General features: G+C 49.9%; 1 pseudogene; it reads left to right on the top strand.

Moving 5' to 3' along the window:
- The first annotated feature begins 1,631 nt into the window (after positions 1-1,631).
- Positions 1,632-2,443, top strand: LOC123387391 (annotated as a pseudogene).
- The last annotated feature ends 11,945 nt before the right edge of the window (positions 2,444-14,388 follow it).

Below are 14,388 nucleotides of genomic sequence, written 5' to 3'. Positions count from 1 at the left end.
CAGTGTCAACCCTCAATGTGGAGCTGGGGTCCATGCTTCCTGCGCTCTCTCTCCACCCCTTAGTGAGGGGGAATGAGGAGAGTCCGTGCCTCAGTTTGCCCTTGGATTTTGCTGTCAGGCCCCAGGGCACCCCTGCTTGGGCCTGGATTCCCCACTGAGATGCTCAACACAGATTAGGGCTGATCTTGGGCATGATAAACTCATAGCTTCTAAGGGGCTTTGAGATCCTGTTTGGGTAAGAAGTGTGACTAAGTATGGTCCTAGGGAAGAAAGCCTTTAGGAATCATGAAAATGCTGTGCTCATTTCTTCCAGGCTTCTGGCTCTTTATCATAGCTGACCAAGCACTTTTAAAACATCAGATCCCACACCATGCCATGAGGGAATCAGCGCAGGAAGTGTTACCTCCATAACACAGAAGGGAGACTAAAGCCAGGAGAGATCACTGATTGCCAAGAGCACAGAGGTGGTCAGCAGCAGAGGAGCCAAGACTAGCAATCTAAATCTTGTCTCAGCCTGGTCCATAGAACTAGAAATTGCCCTAGGGCACAGCCGTGGGCTCGGGGGTCCCAAGAAGGGCACTGTGCTACCCCACCAGTTAGAGTTTGCCTTCGTCCATCCAACCTGACTCTGGACACATCACTTTCTCCTGGCTCCTGGTCTAAACAAGGGCAGAGACACATTTGTCTGGGGTACTCAGGCCAGGCAGCCCTGACATAGTGTAGACAGCACTCACTGTATCACTAAAAATAATTGCACTGCAGAGTTTAGCTTCTCTGACCTGCCTTAGCCCAATGTGTGTCCTCAGGGGCTCAGCTTTGACAAACCCCGGGGGGATTTGCAGCAGATCACTATCCTTGCTGGGCCTCAGTTTCCCCATCTAATCATCATTCATTCAGGTCTAGCCCACATCCCAAGTACTTCATCTGGACCAGGCATTGGGCCAGGCACAGGGACTACAATGGGCCCTGTCCTCGTGTTCTCCCTGCCCAGCCCAGCACTGGCCTTAAGGACCCTACCTCTCCCTCACTTGGCAAGTAACAAAGGAGAAGTGTTACAGGCAAGACTGAAACATAGAGAAAGAGCGCCATGCAAGAACTTGGCCTGTTGGATAGTCCGGAAGCACTAGGTAGGGAGGAGAGAAGAAGGTAAATATACTCTGGCTTTTGGAAGGGGCGATCAGGAGAGGGATATAAGTCAGTCTTGTCCCCCCACCAACCCTTTCAGCATCTCCTTCCCACAATTTGCAGGGCCTAGCCCAAAATGAAAATGCAGGACTTTTTGTTCAAAAATTACTAAAATTTTGGGGCACCTGGGTGGCTCAGTCAGTTAAACACCTGCTTTCAGCTCAGGTTATGATCTGAGGGGTCCTAGAATCAGGCCTCTTAAGGCTCCCTGCTCAGTGGGGAATCTGTTTCTACCTCTCCCTCTGTCCCTCCCTCCCCCACTCTAGCTCTCTTTCTCTCTCTCTCTCAAATAAATAAGATTACTAAAATTTTCTTTTTTTTTTTTTTTAAGATTTTATTTATTTATCTGACAGAGAGAGACACTGCAAGAGAAGGAACACAAAAAAGAGGGAGTGGGGAAGAGAGAAGCAGGCCTCCTGCCAAGAAGGAAGCTGAATGCAGTGCTTCATCCCAGGACCCTGGGATCATGACCTGAGCTAGAGGCAGATGCTTAACGACTGAGCCACCCAGGGGCCCCAAGGTTATTAAAATTTTCAAGAAGGCAGGGCATCTAGCGGGCTCAATAGGTGAAGCATGAGACTCAATCTCAGGGTCATGAGTTTGAGGCCCATGTTGGGCCTAGAGCTTACTTTAAAAAAAAATTTAAGAAGGCAACAGCGCCCTTTTACGAAGATGGCGCTCAAAGCTAAGAAGGAAGCCCCTGCCCCTCCCAAAGCCGAAGCCAAAGCAAAGGCTTTGATTTGAAAGCCAAGAAAGCGGTGCTGAAAGGCGTCCACAGTCACACAAAAAAAGAAGATCCGCACATCACCTATGTTCCGACGACCCAAGACTCTGCGTCTGCGAAGGCAGCCCAAATACCCTCGAAGGAGCGCCCCCAGGAGAAACAAGCTTGATCACTATGCCATCATCAAGTTCCCCCTGACTACTGAGTCAGCCAGGAAGAAAATAGAAGACAACAACACACTTGTGTTCATTGTGGATGTCAAGGCCGACAAGCACCAGATCAAACAGGCTGTGAAGAAGCTCTATGACACTGATGTAGCCAAGGCCAACACCTTAATCAGGCCTGATGGAGAGAAGAAGGCATACGTTCGGCTGGCCCCTGACTATGATGCTTTGGATGTTGCCAACAAAATTGGGATCATCTAAACTGAGTCCAGCTGGCTAAATCTAAATACAGTTTTTTCATGATAAAAAAAAAAAAAATAAAAAGAAGGCAACAGCAGAGCATTCAACCAAATGTGGGGCCTTTCTGAAATCAGGACCGGGGTGATTGGGCCAATAAAGTTGGCGTAGCCAGTGGTTCATATAATTCCTTAGCAAAAATTCCTCTCAAACCACAATCCCCCACCCAGGAATTCCTGGCTGGCTCATTGGTAGAGCCTGCAACTCTTGATCTCAGGGTCCTAACTTTTTTTTTATTTTATTTTTTTAGATTTTTATTTATTTGTTTGACAGAGATTACAAGTAGGCAGAGAGGCAGTAGAGAGAGAGGGTGGGGAAGCAAGCTCATTGCTGAGCTGAGAACCCAATGCGGGGCTCAATCCCATCAGGGTCCTAACTTCAAGCCCACACTGGGCATAGAGTTTACTTAATTAAAAAAAAAAAAAAAATTGGGGGCGCCTGGGTGGCTCAGTGGGTTAAGCCGCTGCCTTCGGCTCAGGTCATGATCTCAGGGTCCTGGGATCGAGTCCCACATCGGGCTCTCTGCTCGGCAGGGAGCCTGCTGCCTTCTCTCTCTCTCTGCCTGCCTCTCAGTGTACTTGTAATTTCTCTCTGTCAAATAAATAAATAAAATCTTTTAAAAAAAAAAAAAAAAAAAAAAAAAAAAATTGAGGGGCACCTGATTGGCTTGGTCAGTAGAGGATGCAACTCTTGTTCTCAGGGTTGTGTGTTCAGGCCCCACATTAGATATAGAGATTACTTAAAAATACTATCTTTTTTAAAAAATTGAAAAAAAAAATCCCTACAACCCCCAGGAGTCAGCTCAGAGATTGGGTCTCCTGATTTGGAAGTGGGGAAGGAGGGGAGTGGGGAGAGGTCAGGGTTATTTTCCCTTATTCTAACTCCCAACAGCCAGACATCCTCACCTCCCAACTCCACCCCGGACCACCCTGAGACCAGGAATCCCAGCTTTTCCTCTTGTCCACTGGCCTAATGGACACACATACTTCGGAGACACCCAGAGAGGGCTAGCCTGGAAAGGGCTAGCCTGAAACCCTGCCCTCTAGATTCATGACTACTCAGCTCAGCTACCTTTTTTTGCTGGCCCTGGGGGCAGCTAAGGAAACAGAGTTTTCAGCAGCCTATGTCAGCCGGGCCCAAAGTCCATCCTGGAACGAGGCTGTCACCTGACCAGGCAGGAAGCTGCAGCTATAAGGAGAGACCAGCAATAGCCAGGCTTGGGGCAGCAGCCCCCAGACCCTCCAGCTTTGACTCCTCTGTTTCTGGAAACCCCAGGGCCACCTTGATGTTGCCCCTATACCCACCCAAGACTCCCCTCTCCCACCTCCCACTCCCCGGGAGACCTGCTTCCGTGAGCTCCAGCTTTGTCCTCTACTGAGCCTGGTCTTCTCACAAACTCCAAACTGGGCAGCCAGGCCAAGGTGTGGCTGAGCCTCCCTCATTTTACAGGGAACACAAGGAAGAAAAAGAGCCTGTAAATCACACAGCCAAGGGTAGGAGCACCTGTGACTCCCCTCAGTTCTTAGACTAATTGGAGGGGCAGAAATTATAATGCAAGGAGGGAGCAGTTCTGCAAAGCTGAGATATGGAGTGATTAATAGTGTTCCTATTCTGGGGTGCCCGGTGGCTTAGTCAGTTGAGTGTCTGCTTTTGGCTCAGGTCATGATCCCAGGGTCCTGGGATCAAGTCCCGCATCAGGCTCCTTCTTTCTCTCCCAAATAAATAAATAATTTTTTTAATCCTGTAAAAAAAATTTTTTTTTAAAATAGTATCCCTATTCCATGGATAAGACAGCCTAAGAAGAGGTAGAGTGACTTTGCTAGCAGTCACACAGTTAAAGTCCACCTTTGGGCAGAGGTGGACTTTAAAACTGGTTTGTGCTCACGTGTGTGTTTGGGGGTGTATGTGTTTCCTAACTGAGCACTTGCTTTATGTCAAGCCTCCCTACCAGAGGCAAGCTGCTTTCAAGGATAGTCAGTGAAGACCCTGGAAAAAGAAAATACTTTTCCAAATGTTCTGCTTAACTTTGAATTCACTTGATGCATTTTTCTGGGGAAAGTTCCATAGCTTTAGCCAGATTCCCAAAGGGGTTCCTATTTCAGAATGAACTAAGAATCTGCTTTGATCCTTTTCAGTGGGAGGATAAGATAGAAGGAGGCCCCTGGCATGATGCCTTCCTCCTCTCTCCTCCCTAACGTAGGGGTGGGGGTGGGGAGGGGTGTGAAGGTCCCTTCCACACTGTGGGGATTCCTTGGCCCCTGTTCTGGCTACTGGCATCTGAGGCAGCAGGGTTTTGTGGGGCTCTTTTGTTTTGTTTTGTTTTGTTTTTAGGATTTTATTATTTATTTATTTATTTGAAAGAGAGAGAGATCACAAGTAGGCAGTGAGGCAGGCAGAGAGAGAGGGGAAAGCAGGCTCCCTGATGAGCAGAGAGCCCGATGCTGGATCGCAGGACCCTGAGATCCTGACCTGAGTGGAAGGCAGAGGCTTAACCCACGGAGCCACCCAGGTACCCCATGAGGCAGCAGTTTAATATGTCAAACAACATCTGCTGAGTGAGGGCTTATGACCTTCCCAGCACCTCCAAGAATCGGGTGCTGAGCCTACTTGCACCCATTTTCCCTGCTGGGTTGAGAGGTGAAAAAGCACCCAACGGGCTTGTGGTGGGTGCCGGCAATGAGTTGGACCCTAGTGGGCTCCCAGCTCCTGGTTGGTGCCAGTTCCTGGGAGGCTGAGGAGCGCAGAGGAGAGAGACAGAGAGAGAGACGGGAAAGGGAAGAGGAGCAGGGTGCAAAAGAGAGAAAGGAGAAGTAGTTCTTGCCTCTGTCCAGGCTCCAGTGCGGAACAAGTTCTGATTCCCTTCCTTCAGCAAACATCTCCTGAGCACCAGCTCTGTGCTCTCGGCTCCTGACGGACTGTTATTCTGTAATCTGATTGCTCCTCTCTTAGCTGTACCCAGTGTAGAAAAGTGGCTTTTGACCTTTTTCTTTTCTTTTTTTAAAACATTTTATTTATTCATTTCAGAGAACAAGACCATGAGAGGGCAGAAGTCAGAGGGAGAAGCAGACTCCCTGCTGAGCAGGGAGCCCAATGTGGGACTTGATCCCAGGACTCCAGGATCATAACCTGAGCCGAAGGCAGCCGCCCAACAAACTGAGCCACCCAGGTGCCCACTGACCTTTTTCTTTTAGTAGCAGAATTTTATCTTTCCCCTCAAACAAAAACCATCTGCCTTTTGTCTGAGAGATAAAATGGATAAGAGCCATGTTTTCTACGTATAAATTTAATTTATACATCAACTTATAACTTTTATTTACCACAAAGTAAATCAGTGGGAACAGTGACAACACCGTGATGGACGAAAAATTTGAAACCCCAGTTGTAAGTGATGGTTCGGGTTTTAACTGAGAGAGCCAGCATTCCCTTTGTTTCTGTGGCAGTTTGTTTTAATAGGTAATTAGAAAATACTGCATCCATAGACAAGCGAGGGGGAATGATAAGAATTTTAACCACTCGGTAGAAATGTCAGGAGAAGCTTTGTTCTGAGGTCTGCCAGGAAAGGAGTTATCCAACCAACCCATAATGACCAGTCAAAAGTTAGCCTAGGGGCACCTGAGTGGCTCAGTGGGTTAAAGCCTCTGCCTTCGGCTCAGGTCATGATCCCAGGGTCCTGGGTTTGAGCTCAAAGTGGGGCTGTCTGCTCTGCAGGGAGCCTGCTTCCTCTTCTCTCTCTCTGCCTGCCTCTCTGCCTACTTGTGATCTCTGTCTGTCAAATAAATAAATAAAATCTTTAAAAAAAAACAACAACAGGGGCGCCTGGGTGGCTCAGTGGGTTAAGCCGCTGCCTTCGGCTCAGGTCATGATCTCAGAGTCCTGGGATCGAGTCCCGCATCGGGCTCTCTGCTCGGCAGAGAGCCTGCTTCCCTCTCTCTCTCTCTCTGGCTGCCTCTCTGTCTACTTGTGATTTCTCTCTGTCAAATTAATAAATAAAATCTTTAAAAAAAAAAAAAAAAAAAAAACAACAACAAAAAAGTTAGCCTAACGGGTTCTCATCTCCGTCCTGCCACTAACTTGCTGGGTGTCCTGGGGTGAGACCCTTGCCCTTTCTGGGCTCCAATTTCCCCATCTGAACATCCCGGAAAGTAATGAGTGTGTGGAGATATTTGAGTGTGTTGGGGTATGTGACGGGGGTGCAGTTCACATAAGTGGAAACTTCATTAGTCATCCTCGCCGCCTACCCCCATCCCAGCCCTGGGTGTGAAGAAGGGTCCACAGAACCACTGACCTGCCCAAGTTCGAAGGCAGAGGCGGGTTGCCATGGAGACATGCTTTGTTTCCCAACTGTCTGGCTGCCTGTGACAAACACAAAAAACCTGACCAGATGGACACTGACCTAGACCAAAAGGGCAGGGATTTCCTGACCCAAGATCCACAGGGCTCGCTGCTTTCCAAGGAGAAGGGTTCAGTTCTCAGTTCTCACCCCCAGAACAGGGGAATGACCAGACCAGCCCACCAGCTGATAAGGCTTCGTGTTGAGGGGCTGCCATGTGGGGCCCTCAAGGTGTTTGCAGATACCCACTCCACCAGTCCTGGGCAGCAAGCCGGGCCCTGTGCCCAAGGGCAGTGCTAGGAGGGAAACACCCACACTTGGGGCCTTCAAGTAGCTGGGAGTAGGGTCAAGATCTGTGGGCAGAGCTCCCCGCCCATGATCAGAGGGATGCAGTCGGATGTGGATTGTCGGAGAAACCTCCCACAATCCACACAGAGGCCTATACAAACACAGGCCGACACACCCACATGCACACCCGTTCATCCAGGCATACCCAGTGATATGGACACACATACTAAAACACAAACTACATGTCGACATATCCAGATACCCATAAACACTCAGGCACACAGCCGACTGATAACTAAACGCACACAGACACGGGAACATATGGAAACACAAACTCATACACAGATGTATCATGCACGTACACACACGACTAACACACCCAAACACACAGAGACATGCTGATTCACACTCACATACACAGACACACAATTGACAAGTTCCCAGATGCACAGACCATCATACACAGACATCTCCCAACACAAAAACACACACAGATACTCAGGGACATATAAACCAAAGAGAGATAGCCAGAAGGCCAGAAGGTATTATTACTCAAACACAGACACAAAGAGAGAAACAGTTACATGCAGAAATGCAGACAGGCAAATACCTAACACAGATCCAGACATTGGGAAGAGAAGGGAGCTGGTACGTGGTGAGGGTCAGTTCTGCACAGTTTTAACTGAAGGATCCTTTAACAATCCTTCCGACACTCTGTGAAGTTGGAAGCAGTATCCAGCTCCTTATAGACGGATAATGTAGTAGAATGCAGATGCGTCTAGACCACCCAAACAACAAGGCGGGAGGAAATAAGACATAAGATAAAATGTGAAAGGAGTTCTTCAGGGGCACCTGGGCGGTTCAATTGTTAAGTGTCTGCCTTTGGCTTGGGTCAGGATCCTAGGGTCCTGGGATAGAGCCCCATGTCCGGCTCCCTCCTCGGTGGGAAGCCTGGTTCTCCTTCTCCCACTCCCCCTGCTTGTGTTCCTCTCTCGCTATCTCTCTCTGTCAAATAAATAAATAAAATCTTTTAATAAAAAAAGAAAAGGAAAGTACCTCTTCACCCACATTCCCCAGACCACCTACTCTTCAGGCTGGTGAGCAATATATACATTTTCTATGAATTTACATACAAGCATGGAAAGATACTACAAGTCTGAATGTTTTCCATAGAACCAGCTAGAAAGGTTAAGAAATTTGATCAAGATCATACAGCTAACTCAGCGGCAGAATCAGGAGTTAGAGTTAGCTCGGTTCACTCCAAAATGCTCTTTCTGCTGCCTCAGCCCGTGGACAACCACAGGTTCACAGACAGATTCACAAAGGGGAGGCCCAGGCCCCGGGGCGGGGCGGGGCGGAGTGGGGGGCAGGGGGCGGTGGGGGGGGCTGCACCTCTGGGCAGAAGAGGAAGAGAGGCCCAACAGGCTCTCTGCTGGATTGCTCTGGGTCTCTCTGTCCGGCTCCTCTGGCTACAGGCGTTGTCCCTGTAAATTTCTGTTAAGGAACAGATGTATTTCCTGGGACGGGAACCTTTGAATCATTGACCCCAGGTGAGCACCACGCAGGTGACTCAGCGTTCCACACACAGCTCCAAGACCCAGACTATCACAACCCGCATCTGCCAGGCTCCTGACCCCTCTCTCCCCCTCAATCCCTTCACAACAGGTCCCCTAGGAACCTTTCCTAAGGCTAAATCTGGACCTTGTCCTTCCGATGCTTAAATCCTTTCCTATAGTCTCCAGCATGAAACCCAGCCTCTTAGACATGAAGAGCCCTTCACTCCCCAGCCCCAACCAGCCTCTCCCCATTTTTCCATTTGACAAAGTACTTCTCCTCCTCGGATGGCTCACATTCTCCTCTTGTTGAACCTTCCCCAACTTCCCCATGCAGAATTCCCCCCCTGCCTCCAGTCCCCACCACCATCCTGCTCTCACTCCAGGGTCTGTCCAGCAGACATCCACCTCAAAACTTAACATCAGGGGCGCCTGGGTGGCACGGCTGTTAAGCGTCTGCCTTTGGCTCAGGTCATGATCCCAGGGTCCTAGGATCGAGCCCTGAGCCCTGCGTCAGGCTCCCTGCTAGGGAGGAAGCATGCTTTACAAAAATAAACAAAACAAAACAAAACAAAACAAACTTAAAATCATCACCACTGATAGACCAATTAACTTGCAGGACTTGCCCTAAAGGTGCATTTACATAATCATCTCCCTGCATCATTACAGCAGCTCTAAACAGATAAGAACTATTGTCCCCATATTACAGATGGTTAACTGGAGGCCCGGAGAGGTTAAGTCCCTGCCTTGCAGTCTGATTTTCTTGCAAGTCAGTCTTTGAACAAGGCATATACAATCCCGTTAGGGCAAACATGTTCATCTCTGCATCTTGGGTCGCTGCACAGGCTTGGCACAGCAGGGAAGGGCTCAGTGAATGGTTGTTGAATGGGGTGCCCAACCATTTGCTGTCCCCCGGGTGGCAGAATAATAGAGGATAGAAGAGAGGAGGATGCCGGGAGACTCTGGCAGGGCCCCTACTAACTAGGATTCCCCAACAAGTCACTGAAGGCAAGAGTTCCCTCAGGATCTGGCAGGGGCTGTCCCTGCAGCCCAGGGACATCGGCACAGACCATGCTGAGGGAGCAGGTGTCCTCTGGCTCCTCCACACGTCCCTTCAGTCAGGAGCTCTGAGTATTATTAAATATTTACTGTTTCCCACTCTTCGCAGCCTGGTGCCAGGCCCTGCCCGGAGAAGGGGACCAGAAAGCAGGGGATAGGGAACTGTTTACTGTTACTGATCACCTGCCAGGTGGCACAGAATTCTCCCCACAGACCTGCAGCTTGGGTTCTCAGCCCAATTTTTGCTGCCAGAGCGACGAGGATCAGAGGCGAAAGAGGCTGGTCCCAGATCACACAGCCAGTGAGCCGGGATCCGGAGTCAGGTGTGTGCACGTGTTCCCGGTGTCCTGTGCCCCACCCCCAGCTGGGAGGATGTGGACCCGGCTCAGAGGAGACACAAGGAGGCCATTTTTTAGGTGGGGCTGCGGCTGGAAGACAGCCTGCCTGGCAGATTTTCTACAATAACAACAGCCTGTGTCTGTACCGCACTTCCCCTTCCATTAGCTCACTCTGCCCTCCCCAACACCCCCTTGGGTGCCTATTATTGTCTCCATTTGACAGATGAGGGATGGAAGCTCAGTGAGGTCAGGTGATTTTCTCAAGGTTGCACAGCCTGTGTCCAGGGCAACTTTTGAACCCTAATCCTCCTGTGGGGTCTCTCTGCCTCTTCCACTTCTGCCCCCTTCCAGCAGGGCTCCGTGCTACCCCAAGGGAGCTCTAAATGACAAATGTGAGCTTCTGGCTCTAAGGGCCTGCCCTCTCCTAACCCACAGGGCCGCATGCTTGCTGGAAATGATTCCTCTGCTCTTTCTGATCTGTCCACTTTTCAAGCTCCTATTCAGCCTATAAGTGACAACTCAAATGCTACCTTCTCTAGGAAGGCTTCCTGGATTGGCTTCCTTCATATAAACCTCTAATAGAGCAATTATCTCATTATAGTTAATTGCTTGTCTGTCTCCCTCACCAGACTGTGAGCTCCTGAAGGGCAAAGACAATGATTTTTCAAGTCTCTTCGCTGCATCTAACTCTGCTGTCTCAGAAAGCACTTGAATGAATGGAATGGCATCCTGGAGGGCTGAGCCTGGGGGAAGATGGTGGAGCATGGACAGAAATAGGAGTATTAAGAAGACAACCTGGGGTCACCTGGGGGGTCACCTGGGTGGCTCAGTGGTCAAGCGTCTGCCTTTGACTCAGGTCATGATCCTGGGCTCCTGGGATCGAGCCGGGAAGCCTGTCCTCCCCTTCGCACTCCCCCTGCTTGTGTTCCCTCTGTGGCTGTGTCTCCCGCTGTCAAATAAATAAATAAATAAATAAAATCTTAAAAGGAAAAGAGAGAGAACCTGGTGTTTGGGAAGGAAAAGGAAAGATTGAATTTTTGCTTTTGGCCATTTGCAGCCTAAGATGCCTAGTAGGTGGGAGCTGGGAGTGGGGAAGGAATGAAAACTGGGCAAAAAGAAAGAATATTAACAGTAACTGAGGGACGCCTGGGTGGCTCAGGTCATGATCTCAGGGTCCTGGGATCGAGCCCCGCATTGCAGCAGGGGGCCTGCCTCTCTGCCTACTGTGATCTCTGTTTTTAAGTAAAATCTTAAAAACAAACAAACAAACAAACAAACAAAACAGTAACTGAGGGGCGCCTGGCTGGCTCAGTGGATAGAGCATGCAACTCTTGATCTCAGGGTCATGAGTTTGAGGCTCGCATTGGGTGTAGAGATGACTTAAATAAATAAAACTTAAAAACAACAACAACAGGGGCGCCTGGGTGGCTCAGTGGGTTAAGGCCTCTGCCTTTGGCTCAGGTCATGATCCCAGGGTCCTGGGATGGAGCCCTGCATCGGGCTCTCTGCTCATCGGGGAGCCTACTTCCTCCTCTATCTCTCTGCCTGCTTGTGATCTCTGTCAAATAAATAAATAAAAATCTTTAAAAAACAACAACAACTACCTGATACTTGCTATGTGCCAGACTGAATGCATCGTGGGCTGAATGCATCGTGGGCATTATCCCATTTGATCCCCAAGACGTAGGAAATACCAACCCATTTGATGAAGCCGAAACACAGGGAATTAAATAATTTATCCAAAGTCACACAGCTAGTAAAGGCCAGGTCCGTATGATGCCAAAGTCCATGCACTTTATCAGTTCTCTATACAGTAGACTAGAAAGGATTGAGCTTATAAACACATGTGTGTACAGGGGTGGGAGTAGGAAGCCCAGAAGAGAGAGAGAACTGTCCAAGAGATAGCAGGGAAACCAGCAAGGGGATGTTTCAGGACAAAAAAAGAGGTCCAAGAAGGGTCCGGTCAGCAGGACCTACTGACTCTGAGAGATCAAGCTGGGTTGGGTGCAAGGTGTGGCAGCTAAGAGTCCACCTTCCAGACTGCTGGTTGTACGTGCATAGAGGAGTCAGTAAAGGGACCTGCTGAGTGGGAGGTGAGGAAGTGGAGGTGGTTGGCTGGGAAGAGGAAGAGAGAACCGAGAAAGTCGGGTGCTCCCATAGGAGTCCTCTTATGGGTAGGAGGACTTAGGAGAGCGGGGCAAATAGGTTGGAGTGGCTTGGAAATATTGGGGAAGGGATGCAAGCAGCGGGGGAGGAGGACAGGGCGGGCAGGTGAGTACTTAAGGCTGAGCCAGCCCTTCAAGTTGACAAGGACACTCTCAGTCTCTTCCTTGACAGCCTGGACCTTGTCCCTCCTCCTCCTCCCCATCCCCACTTTGCAGGCCAAGTGATCTTACCCTCATTCCTCCTACACTCTCCCTCTCCCACTCTGCCCCCTACCCCATGGTCCCCTGAGTTTGCTCAGGACCAGCCACCCCCACCTCCAATCTGCTGTCTCACCCTCCCTGGCCTAGCCTGGTGAGGCAGGCAGGGAGGAGTTTCCAGGCAGGAAAAGGCTGAGTCACTCAGCCACACATCTGGTCTCAGATCTTGATACCCAGCTGGAAGGGGTAGGAAGGAAGAGGCTCCTCCCCCACAAGTTCTCCTGGCCAGGCCACGCATCGCCCGCTGGGAGGGGCCGGCTGGGAAAGGAGAGTCCCAGCTTTATTAATGACCAGAATTTGCTGGGCTGCTTCACCCACTCGGGGGGTGGGGGGAGCTTTGCTTTTTCAGGCTCAGAACAGCCCTGAAAAGTAGGGTTGGTCACCTCTATCTCACAGGTGAGACAACTTGGACACAGAGTGGCTTGGGCGAGGCCACACAGATTTGGAGAGACGGTCCATTGGTGTCCCCCTCCCATGCTCTGGGCACAAAGAAGGCGGTGGGGTTTGGAGACAGTGGGAAAAAAGAGGCCCAGGGGTTCCAGCGGGTGATCACTGCAAAATCTAGCCTGGGGCAGGCGTTGGCCCACGCTCCTGCTAAAATGGCCCTTTCCAGGGGTGCCTGGGTGAGTTAAGCCTCTGCCTTCGGCTCAGGTCATGATCTCAGAGTCCTGGAATTGAGCCCTGCATCGGGCTTTCCGCTCAGTGCGGAGCCTGCTCCCGCCCTGCCCCACCCCGCCCCAGCGCCTGCCTTTCTGTCTACTTGTGATCTCTCTCTGTCAAATAAATAAATACAAATCTTAAACACACACACACACACACACACACACACACACACACACACACAAATCTCTTGTCTAAAAAAATAATAATAATAAAAAATAAAATGGCCCTTTCCTAGGGGCACCTGACTGGCTCAGTGGGAGGAACGTCCAACTCTTGATCTTGGGGTTGTGAGTTTGAGCCCCAGGCTGGGTATAGAAGTTACTAAAAAACAAACAAACAACAACAACAACAACAACAAAAAACTTAAAAATAAGTAAATAAAATGGGCCCTTCCCAAAGTCCCAGTGGAGGGAAGACCCTCCTTTTTCCCCTGTGCCCTGCTCTGTCTGGCCCTGTTGTTGTTGGCTCAGCTCTGAGCAACACCCACCTCATTCCTCCCTGTCTTTCATCCTCTCCTCGCTCAGCAATGCTGAGAGGAACAGCAGGAGACTTAGCTCCCGCCATTCTGCACTCTGCCGGGGCATAGTGTTCCCATTGTCCTGAGCAGAGAGGTGTCCAGGTCCTGGGGACAGGCAAGGGGATGGTGCCAGGCCTCTGCGCTTGTCCCAGCTGCTCAGAAGCTTTCTTTGGGGCGCAGGCTGCTCTTTCAGGCACATGCAATGTGACCTTGGGCAGGTCACTTCCCCCCTCCCAAATGGGGCTTCTATTATCAGAAGAGCAGCCCCATCAGCATTCTTCCACAGACCCAGACCATCCCTGATATTAACTTTTAATTGATTTGATTGTATTGAATGTGGCTAGAGTCACAGCTGTGCCACTCGCTATGTAACCTTGGGGCAAATTTTTGGACTTCCCTATGTCTTTTGTTCTTCCCCTTTAAGATGGGAATAACGTGGGGCACCTGGGTGGCTCAGTCAGTTAAGTGTCTGCCTTCTGCTCAGGTCATAATGTTGGGCTCTCTGCTCAGTGCAGAGCCGGCTTCTTCCTCTCCTTCTCTCACCCAACCCCACTCCTGCTTGCTCTCTCTCAAATAAATAATTTTTTTTTTTTAATAAGATAAGGGGCGCCTGGGTGGTTCAGTGGGTTAAGCTTCTACTTTCGGCTCAGGTCATGATTTCAGGGTCCTGGGATCCAGCCCAGCATCGGGCTCTCGCTCGGCAGGGAGCCTGCCCCCCCCCTCTGCCTGCCTCTCTGCCTACTTGTAATCTCTGTCTGTCAAATAAATAAAATTAAAAAAAAAAAAAAAGAATCACTTCAGTTTTCAACATTGTAAGAACATTTCCTCCTTTTTTTTTTTTTAAGAT

Source organism: Mustela putorius, unplaced genomic scaffold (genome assembly GCF_011764305.1).
Source record: "Mustela putorius furo isolate JIRA1106 unplaced genomic scaffold, ASM1176430v1.1 tig00003853_pilon_pilon_pilon, whole genome shotgun sequence".
Classification (NCBI taxonomy): domain Eukaryota; kingdom Metazoa; phylum Chordata; class Mammalia; order Carnivora; family Mustelidae; genus Mustela; species Mustela putorius.
Note: the sequence above shows the minus strand (reverse complement) of the source record. Positions and strands in the feature narration are given on the sequence as shown.